Raw genomic sequence first — 20,245 nt, forward strand, 5'->3', positions numbered from 1 at the left:
ACTTTGTATGTCTTGCTTCTTGTAAAATCCTTGATGGTCAGAAAAGGGCCTTGTATATAATGAATGTTCAGTATATACTGGGTGAAATAATGAACAGATGAATATACAGTAAATTATCCAACTAATTAGAGTTAACATTTGCTTTTCAGACTTAACTGTGAAAAACTCCTTGAATTTTGCTCTTGCACCTTACTTCCTTTGTTACCTATGTGACCTTAGCTGTTGTATAACCTCCTGGTGCCTAATGTGAAAATAATTTAGTTCTTAAAAATTATTGTGGTTATAGAGAACTTTTGGTAATATTGCCATTTTGATGATGTTAGTTCTGCCTATCCATGAGCAGGGTATATTTTTCCATCTTCTAAGGTCTTCTTCTATATCTTTCTTTAGGGTTCTGTAATTTTCATTGTATAAATCTTTCACCTCTTTTGTTAGGTTGATTCCCAAGTATTTTATTTTTTGGGGGGATATTGTGAATGGAGTAGTTGTCCTCATTTCCCTTTCAGAGGATTTGTCGCTGATATACAGGAATGCCTTTGATTTATGTGTGTTGATCTTATATCCTGCCACTTTGCTGAATTCATTTATTAGCTCTAATAGCTTCTTTGTAGACCCTTTTGGGTCTGCTAGGTATAGAATCATATCATCTGCAAACAGTGATAATTTAAGTTCTTCTTTTCCTATTTTTATGCCTTTAATTTCTTTCGTCTGTCTAATTGCTCTGGCCAGTGTTTCAAGGACTATGTTGAACAGAAGTGGTGAGAGAGGGCATCCCTGTCTTGTACCCGATCTTAGTGGGAATGCCTTCAATTTTTCTCCATTCAGAGTGATGCTGGCCTGTGGCTTATCATAAATGGCTTTTACAATGTTGAGGTATGATCCAGTTATCCCTAATTTTTCTAGAGTTTTGAACATAAAGGGATGCTGTACTTTGTCGAATGCTTTTTCTGCATCTATCGAGATGATCATATGGTTCTTATTTTTAAGTCTATTGATGTGGTGAATAACATTTATTGATTTCCATATATTGAACCAGCCTTGCCTCCCAGGGATGAATCCTACTTGATCATGGTGTATAATTTTTTTGATATGTATTTGAATCCGATTCGCCAGAATTTTGTTGAGGATTTTTGCGTCAAGGTTCATTAGAGATATTGGTCTGTAGTTTTCTTTCTTTGAAGTGTCTTTGTCTGGTTTCGGAATCAGGGTGATGTTGGCCTCGTAGAACGAATTTGGAAGTTCTCCCTCTTTTTCTATTTCCTGAAATAGCTTGAAAAGTATTGGTGTTAGTTCCTCTTTAAAGGTTTTGTAAAACTCTGCTGTATACCCATCCGGTCCTGGGCTTTTCTTAGTTGGTAATCTTTTGATGGTTTCTTCTATTTCCTCTATTGTTATTGGTCTGTTTAGGTTGTCTATGTCCTATGCCAATCAAAATCCCAACAGCATTTCTTGCAGAAATAGAAAAGAGAATCATGAAATTCATATGGAATAATAAAAGACCCAGAATAGCAAAAACAATGCTAAGCAGGAAGTGTGAATCAGGCGGTATAGCGATACCAGACTTCAAACTATACTACAGAGCAATAGTAACAAAAACAGCATGGTACTGGTACCAAAACAGGTGGGTGGACCAATGGTATAGAATAGAGGATACAGTAACCAATCCACAAAACTACAACTATCTTATATTTGATAAAGGGGCTAAAAGCATGCAATGGCGGAAGGATAGCATCTTCAACAAATGGTGCTGGGAAAACTGGAAATCCATTTGCATCAAAATGAATCTGAATCCCTATCTCTCACCATCCACAAAAGTTAACTCAAAATGGATCAAGGAGCGTGATATTAAATCAGAGACACGGCATCTGATAGAAGAAAAAGTTGGTTATGATCTACATACTGTGGGATCAGGCTCCAAATTCCTCAATAGGACACCCATAGCGCAAGAGTTAACAACTAGAATCAACAAATGGGACTTACTCAAACTAAAAAGTTTTTTCTCAGCAAAAGAAACAATAAGAGAGATAAACAGGGAGCCTACATCCTGGGAACAAATCTTTACTCCGCACACTTCAGATAGAGCCCTAATAACCAGAATATACAAAGAACTCAAAAAATTAGACAATAAGATAACAAATAACCCAATCAATAAATGGGCCAAGGACCTGAACAGACACTTCTCAGAGGAGGACATACAATCAATCAATAAGTACATGAAAAAATGCTCACCATCACTAGCAGTCAGAGAAATGCAAATCAAAACTACCCTAAGATACCATCTCACTCCAGTAAGATTGGCAGCCATTAGGAAGTCAAACAACAATAAGTGCTGGAGAGGATGCGGGGAAAAGGGCACTCTTGTTCATTGCTGGTGGGACTGCAAATTTGTGCAGCCAATTTGGAAAGCAGTATGGAGATTTCTTGGAAAGCTGGGAATGGATCCACCATTTGACCCAGCTATTCCCCTTCTCGGTCTATTCCCCAAAGACCTAAAAAGAGCATGCTACAGGGACACTGCTACATCGATGTTCATAGCAACACAATTCACCATAGCAAGATTGTGGAATCAGCCTAGATGCCCTTCAATAGATGAGTGGATAAAAAAAATGTGGCATTTATACACAATGGAGTATTATTCTGCAGTAAAAAATGACAAAATCATAGAATTTGGAGGGAAATGGATGGCATTAGAGCAGATTATGCTAAGTGAAGCCAGTCAATCTTTAAAAAACAAATACCAAATGACTCCTTTGATATAAGGGGAGTAAACAAGGACAGGGTAGGGACAAAGAGCTTGAGTAGAAGATGTACATTAAACAGGGACGAGAGGTGGGTGGGAAAGGGAGTGAGAAGGGAAATCACATGGAAATAGAAGGCAATCCTCAGGGTTATACAAAATGACATATAAGAGGAAAGGAGGGGTAAGACAAGATAATACAAAGGGAAGAAATGATTTACAGTAGAAGGGGTAGAGAGAGAAAAGGGGAGGGGAGGGGAGGGGAGGGGAGGGGAGGGGAGGGGGATAGTAGAGAATAGGACAGACAGCTGAATACATCAGACACTAGAAAGGCAATATGTCAATCAATGGAAGGGTAACTGATGTGATACAGCAATCTGTATACGGGGTAAAATTGGGAGTTCATAACCCACCTGAATCAAACTGTGAAATATGATGTATTAAGAACTATGTAATGTTTAAGGGTAACTGATGTGATACAGCAATCTGTATACGGGGTAAAATTGGGAGTTCATAACCCACCTGAATCAAACTGTGAAATATGATGTATTAAGAACTATGTAATGTTTTGAACGACCAATAATAAAAAAAAAAATTATTGTGGTGATGACTAATGTGATTCTGCAATCTGTACAATCAGAAAAATGAGAAATTATACCCCAATTGATTCAAATGTATGAATTGCCAAGATCATTGTAATGTCATGTGTAGCTAATAAAAAAAATTAAAATTAGAAGGACTACAGATGTAGCTCAATAGTCGGGTGAAAAAAATATTATTGTGATGTCCAGCCCACAGTCCAATAAGTTTAAAAGCAAAAAACCAAAACTTTATAAGCACATTTATTGTCCATGGTCAAAACAGTGCAGAAACAAAAACTTGGTAGTTTGTAAAGATGTGTTTAGTCTCCTGATTTAAACAACTGACAGTCTCTTGGTTTTATTAGTTTTTATGAAGTAGTCTTCATTCTTTTTGAACTGGTGCTTAGAATTTAAAGTTTAGTCACCAAATAAATGGGCAACTTTTTTGTCAAATAACTAAATGAAAAATTATATGGACAGTCTACAGAAAATAAAGATTGGTTGTAAAGGTCAGGATAGGCCAAGTTATGCCACAGTAATAAACCACCGAAAAAAATCATTGGCTTAAAACAAATTATTTTCTTGGTTTTGCTAGATGCCCAGTTGAGGTCATCTGAGTCATTGTTATTCTCATTCCAGGGGCCAGAATAACTCTCTGAAATATTGTTAGTCACTGTGACAAGGGAAAAAGGAATGTGATGAAGAATATAGTGGCTTGAAAAACTTCTGCTTTGATGTGATGCCCCTTCTGCTCATATTTTGTTAGCAGCTAATGCAAGATACTTAGCCAGGCCTGAGTTCAACATGATTGGGAAGAAGGTCTTAAAATGTGCCAAGAGGAAAAAAGGAGGAGTATTTTTGAGTAGCTACCACAACTGACATAGCTAATGGCTACTACACTGAGATTGGTCATGGCTTGCTTGTTAATGATTGCCAAGCCTTAGAGCTAGAAATGAGTTTCAATATAACAATGCAAAGTGCCTTTATTTAGATTATTTTTTCAAAATTAAGGTCCTTCTCAGTAGTTTTATGTATAAAGAGTTGAATTTGTTGCTTATTTTTCCTATAATGATCAGGGAGGGAATTCTAAAAACCTCCATGACTCATACTTTACCAACTTTCATTTGAAGAAATTAGTTTTTCTTTTCACTCACCAAGTCATCATGAATAATTGGTGATGTGAGTTTGTCGTGAGGGGACGGGAACAACATGTTAACTTTTTGCTTAGAAAACAAAAGGATATAAAGTAGAAAGCTTCTTATAGAGCTGCTTTTCTCTCATTATCTTCCCAACCTCACACACTTGTCCCAAATTCAGTCTTAATGCTGTTGTTCTTATTCCTTTTTCAGCCTGAAATTTGGGTTTTCAATGTTCATTTGCTCCTCTAATAGAGGGTATGTGGGCAGGAAAGTACATCATTTTAGTTAATCTTGCTAGCTGTTAAAAACTCTGCTTCCTATTTCTGTAGATAACTGAGAATTGGTTAAAATGGCTTCAGCAGAATGAAAAGTTATAATGTAATTTTAAAAGAATTATGGCCAGACATCAGCACTGAATGCTTTCATTCTTACAGCAGGCTTGGGACATTGAATAGAAAGTAGTTTAGTAGAAACACTGAAGAATTTGTTTTGATTGCCATCTCTTAGTTGGTTTTGCTACAGTGAGAGAAAAATGGTGACAAGGATATTAGCCATTAAAGGTCATTTGCTAGTGTTTACTTGGAAGTGAGGTCTCATTTTTTTTCTGCCACTCAAGTTATTTTATTTCTCTCTGATGATTTACATAACCTCTTATAAATTTCAGTACCATAGAGCACCTAAGATACAATAAAGTATGCTTGGTGTTTTTGTGTGTATATTAATCTGGGCATATTTTAATGTCCAAACTGTAGAAATGTTATAGAGTTTGTCATCAGCTATACTTAAAATTATGTTTCAATAATTTGAAAGTAAGAAATTCATATAAAAACCTTATCTTGTTTACAACAGGAAATGTTAAATATTGAATGAAATTTTTATTATGTCTCCAACTTGTAAATACTCTTGTCCTTATAATTGTTACTCCTGCTTAAATACTGTCTCTTAAGGAATGGCTTTAGAGGTGGAATGTCTTATTCCTTGGGTCCCAAAACTTGGCTATCATGCAGCTACTTTTGCCTTTGAGGAACATACTGTTACCATGTCTGCTCTGTAAAGCTATTTGAATAGTTTTTTATTAAAATCTAGCATTAAAAACTTGTCATTTTCCCCAATTTACTTTCATTTGAAGTTTGGTTCATTAGTAATGACTTTAAATAACAGGCAATTGGAAATCATTTGTAAACTTCTTTCTTGTACTGAATAGTGAACCCTGAGCTACATCACCTGGACATTTTTTGTTTTTTTAAGACTGGGTCTTGCTAAATTGCTGAGACTCACCTTGAACTTGCAAGCTTCCTGCCTCAGCCTCCCATGTTGCTGGGATTATACAGGTGTGTGCAGCCACACCCAGCTACTTCTAAATATTTTAAAATTTTGGTTAGCTGGTTATCAATAGTTTTATTCCAATGGAATTCAAAAGGGTGTTTTAACAGTATTTTTAAGGCTAGCAGTTAACCAGTTTTAATTATTTCTGAATTAAACGCTTAATCCAGAAAGTTCACCTGACTCATTCAGGACCAGCCTAATTTTTACCAATATTTCCTTTCTTTTCTTTCCTTCCTTCCTTCCTTTCTTTTTTTTTTTTTTTTTAATACTGGGGATAGAACTCAGGGGTGCTTTAACACTGAACTACATTCCTTGCCTCCCACCCCCTTTTTGAGACAGGATCTGAGTTGCTTAGGGACTTCCTAAATTGCTAAGACTGGCCTCCAACTTGTGATTCTCCTGCCTCAGCCTCACAAATTGCTGGGATTGCAGGTGTGTACCACTATGCCCTGCTTTACTTATATTTTCTGTTTCAAGGCTAATGTTTATCCCATATCAAGCTGCCTCCTACAGAAAGTCTTCAGTTTATAAATGTACTCAAAATGTCTAAAAATAGAAAATGAAGATGGTCAGGTTCTTGGTTGACCCATATTCTTTGCTGAACTCTACTGACTAAATTCTTTAAGCCTGTATTGAGCATTAATATGTGGTAAGCACATAGAGATAGATATTAGAGAAACAAATGTTAAATAGAAATGTTTCCTTTTATGGAACTCGCCCAGCTGATTTGATATTACTGTGTAATACTAGGCAATTTACCTTTGAGTGACTTCATAATTATTTGATTTAGATATCTTTACTTAAAGTGAAAAACCACCACCATTTCTATTTTGCCTCAAAAGGTGACCTAATGAGAGTTTAAAAACAAATGATAGCATTTAAATGCATTTATCATCATCATTGACATATATTAAGCACTTAGTGTATAACTTCCAGTATGCTTTACATAAATTATGTCATTTAATCCTGTAGAAAGTCATTATTCTCTTCAATTTGCAGATGAAGAAATTCTGAGAACCAAAGATTAAATAATTTATTAGAAGCTCACAACCAGAAAGAGAACCAGGATTTATGTGCAGGGTGTCTTAAAACTACATAACCAGTGGTCTAGCTGTTACCCAGACTGCTTCAATTAAAAAAAAAAAAAAGTAACCCCCCCTTTTTTTGCATTGTGAAAACTTTAAATAATTTTTAAAAATTTACATATAGTTGTTATTGTGGTTTGGATATGAGGTGGCCCCCCAAAACTCCTGTGTTAATGCAGGTATGTTTGGAGGTAATTGGATTGTTGAGAGCTGACCAGGTCCATCCTAGTTTGAAGGGACTGAGTATAACTGAAAGTAGGTAGGGCACTAGGGGTGTGCCCTGGTGGCCCTTTTTTCCCTACCTTTCTCTTTCTGGCTGCCATGAATGGAACAGTGCTCCTCCACCATATGCTTCTGCCATGATGTGCTGCTTCACCTTGGGCCCAGAGAAATGGACTCAGCCAACCATGTACTGAAACCCTGGAACCTTGCACCAAAATAAGTTGCCTCTTGTTGGGTAGTTAGGTCACAAGGGTTCAAAAGCCTTGGAGATTGGTTCCAGGACCTTCCATAATACCAAATCCACTGATGCTCAAGCCCCTTATATAAAATGGTGGCATAGTATTTGTATTTAACCTACACAGATTCTCCCATATTCTTTAAATCATCTCTAGTTTATTTTATAATACTTAATAGAATGTAAATATTATGGAAATAGTTGTTATACTGTGTTGTTCAGGGATTAACAACAAGGGAAAAAGTCTGTACCTATTCAGTACAGACACAACTTTTTTAAATTTTTTTTTAATATTTATTTTTTAGTTGTAGTTGGACACAATACCTTTATTTTATTTATTTATTTTTATGTGGTACTGAGGATCGAACCAGGGCCTCACACATGCTAGTGAGCACTCTACTGCTGAGCCACAACCCCAGCCCCTAAAAATATTTTTGATTCATGGTTCGTAGAATTCAAGATTATAGAACCCATGGATACAAAGGATTGGCTGTGTATGAATTTAAATCTCTTTGGTTTAAATTAAATCCAAATGATACAAATTTTGGACATGTAATTTTGTGTCATAAGCTTTGAACAATATACTAATTACATTTTTCTTCTGGTGTGAGGCCAAATATGAGATTAAATCATATGTGGAGTGCAGTTGACAATTTTGTCTAGTACTTAAGAGTTCACTCTAGTCAGCTACTCATAGGCACAATTCATCTGAACCAAGTTTACTTCTTAATTTGAGTGTTTTGCAGTTTAAATTAGTATTGAATTAGTAATTTACTGTTCTTCATCACATTTTGGTTTCATATATATTTTTTGGTTGATTGTGAGCAATAGGACAAATGGAAAAGAATTTATATCTGGTTTGCTCCCAAGATGTGCTTAAATAAAGATAAATTAGAAAGAGATCTAGCATGTTGTGCCATTCCTATATCTTATGTTTGTAAGGAAAATAAAAGGAGACAGAAGCAAAGTGCAGAGGCAAAAGCAAAAGCTGCTCGCCTGAGCTGCTAGCTTTATTTATATTAATAGGTTACTTTAGGTCATAGGCGTCATTAGTACATATTGTTCATTGTATTACTAGGCAGGTTACAGACTTAGCGACATTATGCAGCTTTTTCCTCAGCTTACATACTAAGTTGTAATATGCAATATTAGGAGCTTTGTCTCAAGAAAGTTCGTTGTATAAAGTTATTGTTATGTGGGGCAGGTTTAGGCTCAGTGAAACATTGTGGTTGTCTAACAAGAGAATTCCTTATTCCCAGGAGCTGTATGCCTGAGAGTTATATAAGACTCTAACACAGAGCCTCCTCATGAAGGACATTGCTATAGCAGTCATTCTATGTCTTTGCACAGAAACTTCCTAGCCACCAAGCATGCCTCAGTCTTAAAGCTTTCAGAGACCTCAATCCCAAACACAGAAACCTTACATATGTTTGTTCCTAAAATTTTAAAATTTATATTCTAATTTGTTATGCATGACAGCACAATGCATTACAATTCATGTTACACACATAGAACACAGTTTTTCATATCTCTGGTTGTACACAAAGTAGAATCACACCATTCGTGTCTTCATAAATGTACTTAGGGTAATAATGTCTATCTCATTCCACCACCGTCTTTTCTACCCCCATAACCCTCGCCTTTGCTCCATCTAGATTTCATCTAATTCTCCCATGCTCCCCCCCCTACCCCATTATGAACCAGCATCCTTATGTCAGAGAAAACATACGCATTTTGGTTTTTTTTGGATTGGCTAACTCCACTTAGCATTATATTCTCCAACTCCATCCATTTACCTGTAAATGCCATGATTTTCTTTTCTTTTAATGAGTATTCCATTGTGTATATTTACCACATTTTCATTATCTATTCATCTACTGAAGGGCATCTAGGTTGGTTACACAGTTTAGCTATTGTGAATTGTGTTGCTATAAACAATGATATGACTGTGTCCATGAAGTATGCTGTTTTAAAGTCCTTTGGGTATAGACCAAGGAGTGGGATAGCTAGGTCAAATGGTGGTTCCATTCTCAGTTTTCCAAGGAATCTCCATATTGCTTTCCATATTGGCTGCACCAATTTACAGTCCCACCAGCAATGTATGAGTGTGCCTATTTCCCCACATCTTTGCCAACACTTATTGTTGTTTGTATTCTTAATAGCTACCATTCTGACTGGAGTGAAAGGAAATCTTAGTAGTTTTTATTTGCATTTCTCTAATTGCTAGTGATGTTGAACATTTTTTCATATATTTGTTGATTGGTTGTGTCTATTTAATTCCTTGGCCCATTTATTGATTGGGTTATTTGTTTTTTTGGTGTTAAGATTTTTGAGTTCTTTATGTATCCTAGATATTGGTGTTCTATATGATGTCATATTATGTCAGTTCTTTTTTAATTGTTAAAATTTAAATTTGATTTATTTTCTAACTGATGACATAAAAAACATTGTAAAAATATTATAAAACAAGGTTGAACAGAAAGTATCTTCATGCAGTCTGAGTGCTGTTGCATTAATGTATAAGGGCAGTACTTCTCATTTCTTTCTTTCTTTTTCCACTCAGTATTGGAGATTGAACCTAGGATTGCTTTACCACTAATCTGTATCCCCAGACCTTTTTATTTTTTATTTTGAGATAAGATCTTATTAAATTGCAGTCTGGCCTTGAATTTGTAATCCTCCTGCCTCAGCCACCCAAATCACTAGGATTAAAGGCATCTGCCACCACACCCAGCTAGAGCAATATCTAATTGACTTTGAATCCACTAATTATTTGCTTATGAAATTCACTCTATCCAAGTTTAAGGCTTATAATATTTGAGAATTCTGTTGCTTTGCTGAAGTTTTGAGTACTTTTAGTTGTCAATTTGTGTATACTTCACAAAATTTATTTTGACCAGATTTATGTTATCTTTCAGGTACATAGTATTAAATCACATTAAAGAAAATTAACACTGTATTCATACAGATATAAACTTTTTAAATGTAGGATATACATTGGATACTAGAAAAATGAAATCCTGAATATTCCCTCAGTTTATGCCCAGACTAAATAATTCTCCTACAGAGTAAATATCTAGTGAGGGCTTAGCGCTTTCATAGTTTTTACTTTTATTTTCAGTGGAGTATTTTTCCTGATTATCAAAGTAAAAATGCTTATTATAGAAAATTTGAGAATAGATAAAAGTACAAAAATTGTTTTCCATTATTTGAACATCTGACATTAATGACTTTAAAAAATAGATTCAGTACACTTTTACCCAATAAAACATTTGGTGTTGGCTGTTCATCTGTTTTAACAGGGAAATTTGTCTCTGTCTTTTTTAAAATCTATTTTTTTAAGCAGGCTTGGTGGCACATGCCTATAATCCCAGCAACTTGGGAGATAAAGGAGAATCACAAGTTTGAGGCCAGCCTCAAATGTTTAGTGTTGACATTGTCTCAAAAACATAAAATAAAATTTAAAAAGACTGGGGATGTAGCTCAGTGGTAGAGTGCCTCTGGGTTCAATCCCCAGTACCACCAAAAATAACAACAACAACAAAAAATAAATAAAAACTAATTTTTCAATGAATTAAAAAATGGTTTTTGTTTGGCTAACAAAGTTGTAAGCAAAGATAACTGAAAATGGAAGCAGACTTCAAACAGATCAGCAAGCTGTATTTTTTAAGCATGGGTGGAATAGTACATTTTCAGGGGAGAAAACGGTGACTAGTTACAAGAGGATTCTGTGTTTTATAGGTCTTAATGAGAGTTAATCATGTTTAGTGTGATTTAATCATTAGAGACTGAGGACCTGCTGGCTGGGCAGTCAGGAAACTAGTTGTGCAAGTTAAAAATCTAACTAAAGAAAACAGCTGTAAAAGCACAAAACCCATTGATACTGGGATGAAAGTTCAGAGCCTAGATCCCGTTATTTGTCTTCTCTACCCGGGACCCATTGTCACTGGGAAAGGATGAAAGCCCAGAGCCCAGGGCCCATTGTTTGCCTTCCCCTTCTCTCCTGCATCACACATCTTTTTTTTTTTCTCTCCCTATAGGCTGTCATTCTCCTTTACTTGGGGGATGTTATTTTTTTCTATTCTTCAAAAGTTAATTAAGGAGTTTTTAAAAATTTAATATAGTAACCATAAAGAAAATAAAATAGGGTTGGGATTATGGCTCAGTGGTTGAGCACTTTCCTAGCATGTTTGAGGCACTGGGTTTGATTCTCAGCACCGCATATAAATAAATGAATAAAGTAAAGAGGTCCATCAACAACTAAAAAAGAAAAAAAAATTAAGAATGAAAAGAAGGTACACTCTATTTATAGAGAGCCAACTTCTAGGCAGTCTGAGCCATATGAAACATAGCCAAGAAGTTAAAAGCAAAATGGCCTGAGAAGAGTCAAAAATCAATGCCACAAAACTCATGATGATAATAAATTATTAGTAATAATAACATCATAATTGTAGAATTAACCAGTTATTGAGTATCTGCAATGTACCAGGCTATTTACATTGCATTTAGAATCAGATGCTTGGTGCAGTTGTGTACGCTGGCAATCCCAGCATTTTAAGAGGCTGAGGCAGGAGGATCATAAATTCAAGGCCAGTTTGGGCAACCTTAACGGGGCTCTAAGCCTCATGAATAGTACATGTGATTTTTAAAGGTTTTATTGCTTATGTAGAAATTCATTACTATAAAACATCTGAAAAGTGTTCATATAAATGAAGCAGACCCATTTATTCTGTTATAGAAAAGATGCCATTCTTATTAGAAGACATAAACACTGTTTTTTTTTTAAATTTTTTAAAAGTTGTAGATGAACACAATACCTTTATTTTATGTATTTATTTTTATGTGGTGCTGAGAATCGAACCCAGTGCCTCACACATGCCAGGCGAGTGCTCTACCACTGAGCCACAGCTCCAACCCCACAAACACTGTTTTATAAGTAGTAATATAAGTTAGTTCAGCCTTATTGAGTCAGTTTGGTAGTATATCAGAATATACACTGATATGACAGGTCTACTTCTAGAAATCTATCTTGCAGATATAGTTGTATAAATGCATAAATATGCATAAATGCACATTTTCATTGCATCTTTGTAATAGCAAAAAATAAAGGTGATATGAAAGCAAATTGACTACTAGAGGGAAATTTACATTGAAAAAGGAAATTGAAAGCAAAATGGGATGGAATGGACATGATGGCCTACACCTGTAATCTCAATGACTCAGGAAGCTGAGTCATGAGGATCACAAGTTTGAGGCAGGCCATAGCAACTTAGTGAGACCCTGTCTCAAAATAAAATTAAAAAGGGGACTAGAAATGTAGCTTAGTGGTAACTGCTCCTGGTTCAATCTCCAGTACCAAAACCAAAAGTCAAAAGACATTTGGTTCAAAAAAATTTTTTTTTTAAATTACAGTGTATATGTCTAGCAGAAAAAGTCTGGAAATAAAAATTCTATACTGATTTATAGTTAGCTTTGGTGGGAAAAAAAGGAACTTTACTTTTTAGAAAATTACACATAGTTTATTTGGTGGGGGTGCTGGGAATTAAACTCAAGTCCTCACACACATTAAATTACAATTGTGTATCTTTGGAAGGTTTTTTGTTTGTTTTGGTACTAGGGATTGAACACAAGGGCTCACATGTATTTAAAGATAAGATACTTGAAATCTTTAGTGGTGTAAATTTAAACATTAATGTTTCTGCTATACAGTAGAATATTGATTCTCAAATTCGAATGTGCATCAAAATCACCTGGACAAGTTGTGAAATGAGACTGTTGGTCCCACACCCAGAGCTCTGATTCAGAAGGTCTGGAGTGAGGCCAAGAATTTGCAATTCTAAAAGGGTTCCAGATAATGCTGATGCTGCAGGATTGAGACCACATTTTTGGAATCAACTATTATGTAAAACTGGTTTCTCAGAGGTTTACCTTACTAACTTTACAAAAACAAGTCATTTTAGAAGTCAGATTGGGCTGGGTGCTTTGGTGCATGCCTATAATCCAGCAGCTCTAGAGGCTGAGGCAAGAGGATTGTAAGTTCAAAGCCAGCCTCAGCAACTTAGTGAAGCCCTAAGCAATTCAGTGAGTCCCTAAATAAAATATTAAAGGGGGTTAGGGGTGTTGCTCAATGGTTAAGTGCCCCTGGGTTCAATCCCCCATACCAAAAAGAAGTGAAATTAGTCTTTTTAATGATTCTTAGAATGGAAATCTGTTTTTTTGATATTGTTTGTTTGTTTGTTTGTTTTTTAACTAAGTATATGAAACTCATTTTAGGGAACTTGGTTCTAGGAGTGATATACTTCTTTCATTTTCAAAACAGAAGTTTGTTGTTTCCATAACCCATAGCTATGTTTTCAAGGTGTTATATTAGCGTTATGATGGTGTAAGTTATTTAAAGTATGACTTTAAAAAGTTAAGTAGAACAAAGGGAAAATATTAATGGGGAAAATTTGAGGCTAAAAGTTATTAAATGGAATATCAAAGCAGTGAAATTGTGGTTTTCTTCCTAAGGAATCTGAAATGTTACCCATATAAATATGTTAGTATGGATTCATGGAACTAAAATATGTAAAAAGTAAATAAATCAATGAAATGATGAACTTGAACTATGTATCTTAAAACAGCTAATCTGGTAACAGCATTTGAATTCTACTTCATTAGGGTTTAGGAAGGGCTTATAAAATTCTTTAATCTGTAAGCTTATAACACAGGAGGAAATCATATCTAATCTTTGCATTTTAGAAAATAATTACATCTAGCTAGTCAGGGGTAATATAAGTGACTTGGGGCAATAAATGGACATTAGTGTATGCCACTGAGGAACACAAACAATTGTTTTTTGCTTTTTTACTCACTATTCATCTTTCATGGCATGGTAACTCAGAGTTAAGTTACATTGCCCTAAGTCACACAATGTCAGGCTAACTATTTCCCTCTATCATGTGCCACTCCACCCACTCCTGCTCAATACAACATGTAAGAGTTCTGGGTTGTCATGTGACTGCTACAATAGTCTGTACTGCTCAGAATTATTCTCAAAAATATCAAACTTCTCATGAAGTGAATGATCAGCAGTCAGGTGGGTTTTTAGTGATATATGATCAAGGGCATCAATAGATGAATGAATCCAGGAAAGGTTTCTATAATGAATTGGGCTTCATATTCCTTTCATTCCAAATGTACCAGAAAGGTACACTTTGCCTTATGTTTGAAATAGATTACCCCTTTTTATTATTCAAGTAATCAGGTGTATTAGAATAGCCTTGTTAAGGAAACATGTTGCCAAGCTCCTGTTTCTAATGTCACTCTGGCAAAATCTTAATGGCAAATTGATTTCCTGTCTTAATGTGTCACTGATAATGTCTGTGTGATAATTATTTGGGGTGTGGTAAGATTCTCTGTGAATCATTATTGTGTGTATGTTGCTTCTATGGCAATATTTTTTAAACACCCTCCTCAGGAATGTGGTAGGCAAAGGCCATTTATGAAAATGTAATATCTACTTTAACAGTGACAAAAAGTTTTAAAATATTTGTTAAATCAGTAAGGTAAGCAGTGACTCAAAAGCAAGTAGTAAATTTACTTTACTTTTTTTTTTGAAGCTGTGTAAATTATTCTTACCTGGTTATTACTGTACTAACTAACATTTTATTAATCATTAATTTTGAGGTAACACTTGTTTTGAAACAGCATTTTTTTTTTCCTTTTAAGTTTCTAGATGTAGAACTCAGTGGTAGAGCACTTGCCTACTATGCATGAGGCCCTGTTCAATCCCAGTACCACCAAAAAAGAATAAATAAAATAAAATAGTATCCATTTCACACTTTTCACTATTATAAAGGCTAATTTTTCTTACAGTCTAATACATTTAAGATCTGTTGATGTAATATCAATTCAAATTATATGGTTTGGGTTTTGTTGTGTTTTTTTTGTTTTGTTTTTTTTTTTTTTAGTAATTTAGGCCTTTTTTTTTAATGGATAGTTTTAGGAAGAATTATGGTTCCTTATAGTATTTATTCCTTTCCAAAGTGATTATTTCATATTTATAGATCATTTCTACCCCATTTTGTTCTAGAAAAGATATCATAGTTTAAATAATGTATTCCAGCCCAAAAGATAAAACAAATTTAAAAGAAGTTAAAAGAAAAAAACTAAGAAAAGGTACGAAGGGAAAATGGGCTTAGGAGAAGAGGGTTTAAGGTTGGTACACACGATACATACATGAAAGGATCTTTTAATTTGGTTTAAATTTAGTCAACAAACTTGCACATAATTCATAAACATCCCATACTTCCATTATAAACATCTCTTTTGACCTAAGAAATTTTCAAAGGAGGTAGGCTGGGAATAGGGAGAGGAGATAAGGTGAACAGAACCTTAGAAAGTGGGGAAATTTACACCCAATTCTGGTATAACTTTCAAAGGACCTATTTTCACTATAAGACAATAATTTGTAAAATTCGTATAATTCATAGAATTAAATAGGAACAAATTCTTCAAGGAAATTTCATTATTCTTCATATTGAAACCAAAGGATTCTCTCCTCTGATCCTCGATATAGGGTCATGTGGGTATTCTAAATGCTATTCACAACATTCTCTTTAGAACCAAATGAGTGGATTGTATACAGATTGGCAGAAAAGGGGTGAGAAGAATGGTATATGAAGTGGCAGACATGGTGGCACATACCTGTAATCCTACCTATTCAGGAAACTGAGATAGGAGGATCACAGTTTTGAGGCACACTGGGCAACTTAGCATGACCCTGCCTCAAAATTTAAAAAGAATTAGGGATGTAGCTCAGTGATAGCATGCCCCAGGATTCACTAGCCAGTAATGGGAGAAAAAAAAGTGGCATATGATAATGATAGAAGCCTCTGAAGGTGCTGAACAGGCCTCAATAACTCATGCTGTGAAATTAGAAGACTTGGTAGCAGGAATTCTGCTGGTTGATCCTTTTGGGAAATGAATAAACTTATTTTTTGCTTCAGATCTGTAGTAATCCACAGCAGTGCTAGACCATATTTTAAAAATTTATAATTTCATTGCAGTTTTTTTTAAAGGCTGATAAAAAAAAATCATATCTACCTAATATCCCTGGTGAGTAGAAAGTGCTTTGAAGAGATACTAAAGAGAGGTTATATTTGTTAAATAATTATAGTGGGCACTTACTATATAGTTGGAATGTTTGTTTCTCCTCCAAACTTCATGTTGAAACTTAATCACCAATGCACCAGTATTTAGGGTGGCACTTTTAGGAAGTGATTAGGCCTTGAAGACTTTGCCCTCATAGCATCATTAGCAACCTTATGGGCTTGAGTAAGTGAGTATATCTCCTTTTGCCCTTCTGTGCCTTCTACTATGAGAGGAGACAGCATGCAATTCTTTATCTTGGAAGTAGAAATTGAGGCCCTTACCAGACACTGAACCTTCTGCTGCTTTGATCTTGAACTTTCCAGCCTCCATACTTTTGAGTAAATATAAACTTCTGGGTTTTTTTTTGTTGTTGTTGTTTTGTTTTGTTTTGTTTTTGGTACCAGGGATTGAACCCAGGGGTGCTTAACTACCGAGCCACATCCCCAGCCCTTTTATATATTTTATTAGAGACAGGGTCTCACTGAGTTGCTTAGGGCCTCACTAAGTTGCTGAGGCTAGGTTTGTACTCACCTCCTCCTGCCTCAGCCTCCTGAGTCACTGGGATTGAAGGTGTGCACCACCATGCCTGGATAAATTTCTGTTCTTTATAAACTACCTAGTCACACGGTATGTTGTTACAGCAACACAAATGGGCTGAGATAGTACTATTTCTTCAATGTAAAAAAGATGCTTACAAACTCAGCCTGACATCATTTAATTAGTGGAGTGTTTTCCTCCTTGCTTAGTCTTGTCTGAACCCTAAATAACTAGCAATTGCTGGTATATATAAGGTAATAGAATTAATGTAAATACAAACTTTACAATTATAATCTTTCTCCAAAGATCTGTACATATTATATTATGAATGGCAGGAAACCCTCTTGAAAATTTTCTCATTTGTTTAGAAAAAAATAATGGTAATCTTGGTAAATTTAATCTTGGAGGATAAATTAAAAGAGCAGTTCCTTTTCAAATTAACCAATATAGATCTGCAAAATATATAATATTTTACTGAAATAAGAACTTGAAAGTGAAGATCCTAAAGTCTGAAAGCAGTTCCATGGTTATAAAAGTATATAAAATTCTTAATCACTTTCTAGTGTTTTAGCAATTTAATCAATATCTACTACCTGATTTCACTCTGACATATAATCAGAGGGATAAAATCTCATAACATTTGACTCTTTATTCTGTTATTTCTAATTAAGTCCTGACTTCAGTGAGTCACTTTCTGTAAAGATATCAGGCTATAATATAGGCATTAACCAGGTCCTTCCTCACACCTGTACATATGCACCCACACACTGTAGTAGTGTCTTTAATTACTAGTTCTGTTCACGATTTATCCTGTTCATGGTTTTAATGTTGACTGTGGCAGTAAGAATCAGAAAGTTTAGTACCATAGCAGGAGGGAGCTAACAAACTTTGGCATTTTAAATACTTTGAATATTTTTCCTGTCTTTTTTTTTTTTTTTTTTTTTTTTTTGATACCAGGGATTGAACCCAGGGGTACTTAACCACTGAGCCATATCCCCAGCCTTTATATATATATATATATAATTTTTTTTTTTTACAAATTTTTAACATACTTTATTGACTTAGGGTCAAACAAGGCAGCATTTGGTCAATTAAGAAAGGCACCTCATTGAAGATAATACATCACAGTGCTGTCGAGTGTCCCACTCACAGGATATGAGGATGGAAAGGATAATCTTTGGATGATATAGCTTAGGACAATTGTTCATTTTATTATTTTTATTTACTTATTTTTCATGGTGCTGGGGACTAAACTCAGGGCCTTGTGCATGCCAGGCAAGCATTATACGACTGAGCTACATCCCCAGCCCTTGCTCGTTTATTAAAAAGGGTCCTTTCACACACCACAGATGAAAGAAGGCATAAGATTGTGGCACGTGCTGGGTGGTTGCTGACACCATGAGCTTAGCCATGAGAGTGGTGAATCAGGGGAAGGGAAAGAGACCCACCTCCCCTTTTTTCCCCAACACTAGAAAACTTGATTTGTTGAGCCCCACCTCCAACCCCTTATCTCTTTTAGGTGTGGAGATGTTTTTTTTTTTAAATTGATGCTGGGGATTGAACCAGGTCCTTGCACATGCTAGGCAAGTGCTCTATTGCTGAGGTACATCCCTAGCCTATAGAGATGATTTTTTGATCTTATGGTGTGGGGCACCAGCATTAACAATCAAACACTCTCTCTTCTAAGCTACAGAACACACAGGACCACAGTTTGATTTCCTGCATTCTTGGCCTGGCACCCCATGAGGTTCTGAGATAAAAGCTGAGGTCTAAGAACACTGGCTTTAAAATATATTGTCACCAGTTCAGAGTAAATGAAAACCCGATTGCTTAGAAATAATACTGTATCACCCTATTTGTATCCACACCCTCAATCACAGTATTTTTTTTAATTAATTGTTTATATTTTTTTTTAAGAGAGAGAGAGAGAGAGATTTTTTTTTAATATTTATTTTTCAGTTTTCGGCGGACACAACATCTTTGTTTGTATGTGGTGCTGAGGATCGAACCCGGGCCGCACGCATGCCAGGCGAGCCCGCTACCACTGAGCCACAATCCCAGCCCAATTGTTTATATTTTTAAAACTCCCACCTACATGTAAAAAAAAACCCCACTCACTAGAACACTGCTGGTCTTCTAAATAGTCCTTCCCTCTCCATGCTTCCCCTGACACCTTTCCCCTCTGCCCAGCACCAAAGAGCAGGGATCACGCCGCGGGGTGATGAGCAGTGGTGCAGTCTCGCCTGGCCTTCTTTACTAGGATGTGGCTTTGGAGAAAGCTGCTAGGATGCTTGCAAATACGACATCAGGGGTCTGGGATGCATTGATGGCAGAGTGGATCCCCCGCTTCTTGTAGTACTCCACAAGTGGGGTGGTCTGGGAGTGGTAGGCTTCCAGGCGTATTTTCAAGGCCTTCTCATTATCATCTGATTGGCGGATCAAGGGTTCCCCAGTGATATCATCTTTCATGGGTTGCTTTGGGGGATTGAACTCCTCATGGTAGGACCGGCCACTTCTGGGGTAAATCAGCCTTCCAGTGATTCTCCGGATTAGCCGGGAGTCTGGAATGCGGAATTCAATCACAGAATCAAGCTTATTTTTCCTCTTCTCCATGAGGTCATCAAGCATTTCTGCCTGTCTCACAGTCCGAGGGAAGCCGTCCAGAAGAAAGCTATTTTTGCATGACGGGGTCTCCAAATTCTTCTCAATAAGCTCCACTACCATTTCTTCACTCACCAGTTTCCCAGCATCCATAGTTGCTTTCAATTTTTTTCCCAGTTCTGAGCCAGAAGCCACCATGGCCCTCAGCATATCTCCAGTGGCCAAATGGCAGACACAGAAGTTTTCTGCCAATTTGGGGGCCTGCGTACCCTTGCCAGCCCCAGGTGGCCCCAGCAGCACAGCCCGGATGCCTTTAGGACACTCCGGTTCTGCTGCCGGCGCGTTGGGAGCCATGTCCGCCAAAGCCTCTTGCAGCCACCCGCCCGCACACCCCACAGGTCCAGTACTACCTATATATAATTTTGAGACAGGTTCTTGCTAAGTTGCTGAGGTTGTCTTTAAACTCATGATCCTCCTGCTTCTGTGTCCTGAGCTGCTGGGATTACAGGCATATACCACCATGCCCAGCAATACTTTGAATTTTAAATATATGTTTTAAAAGAATAATTTCAGAGATTAGGGATATAGCTTAATGGTAGAGCACTCACTTAGCATGTACAAGGCCCTGGATTTGATTCCCAACAACA

General features: G+C 36.2%; 1 protein-coding gene and 1 pseudogene across 3 annotated transcripts in view; one reads left to right on the forward strand and one right to left on the reverse strand.

Moving 5' to 3' along the window:
* Window positions 1-20,245, forward strand: part of Prorp (protein only RNase P catalytic subunit) — a 146,951-nt gene that overhangs the window by 52,420 nt on the left and 74,286 nt on the right. The window lies entirely within an intron of this gene.
* LOC113200378 (adenylate kinase 2, mitochondrial pseudogene) lies at window positions 19,154-19,981 on the reverse strand (annotated as a pseudogene).

The sequence above is a fragment of the Urocitellus parryii genome, chromosome 6 (genome assembly GCF_045843805.1).
Source record: "Urocitellus parryii isolate mUroPar1 chromosome 6, mUroPar1.hap1, whole genome shotgun sequence".
NCBI classification, from domain to species: domain Eukaryota; kingdom Metazoa; phylum Chordata; class Mammalia; order Rodentia; family Sciuridae; genus Urocitellus; species Urocitellus parryii.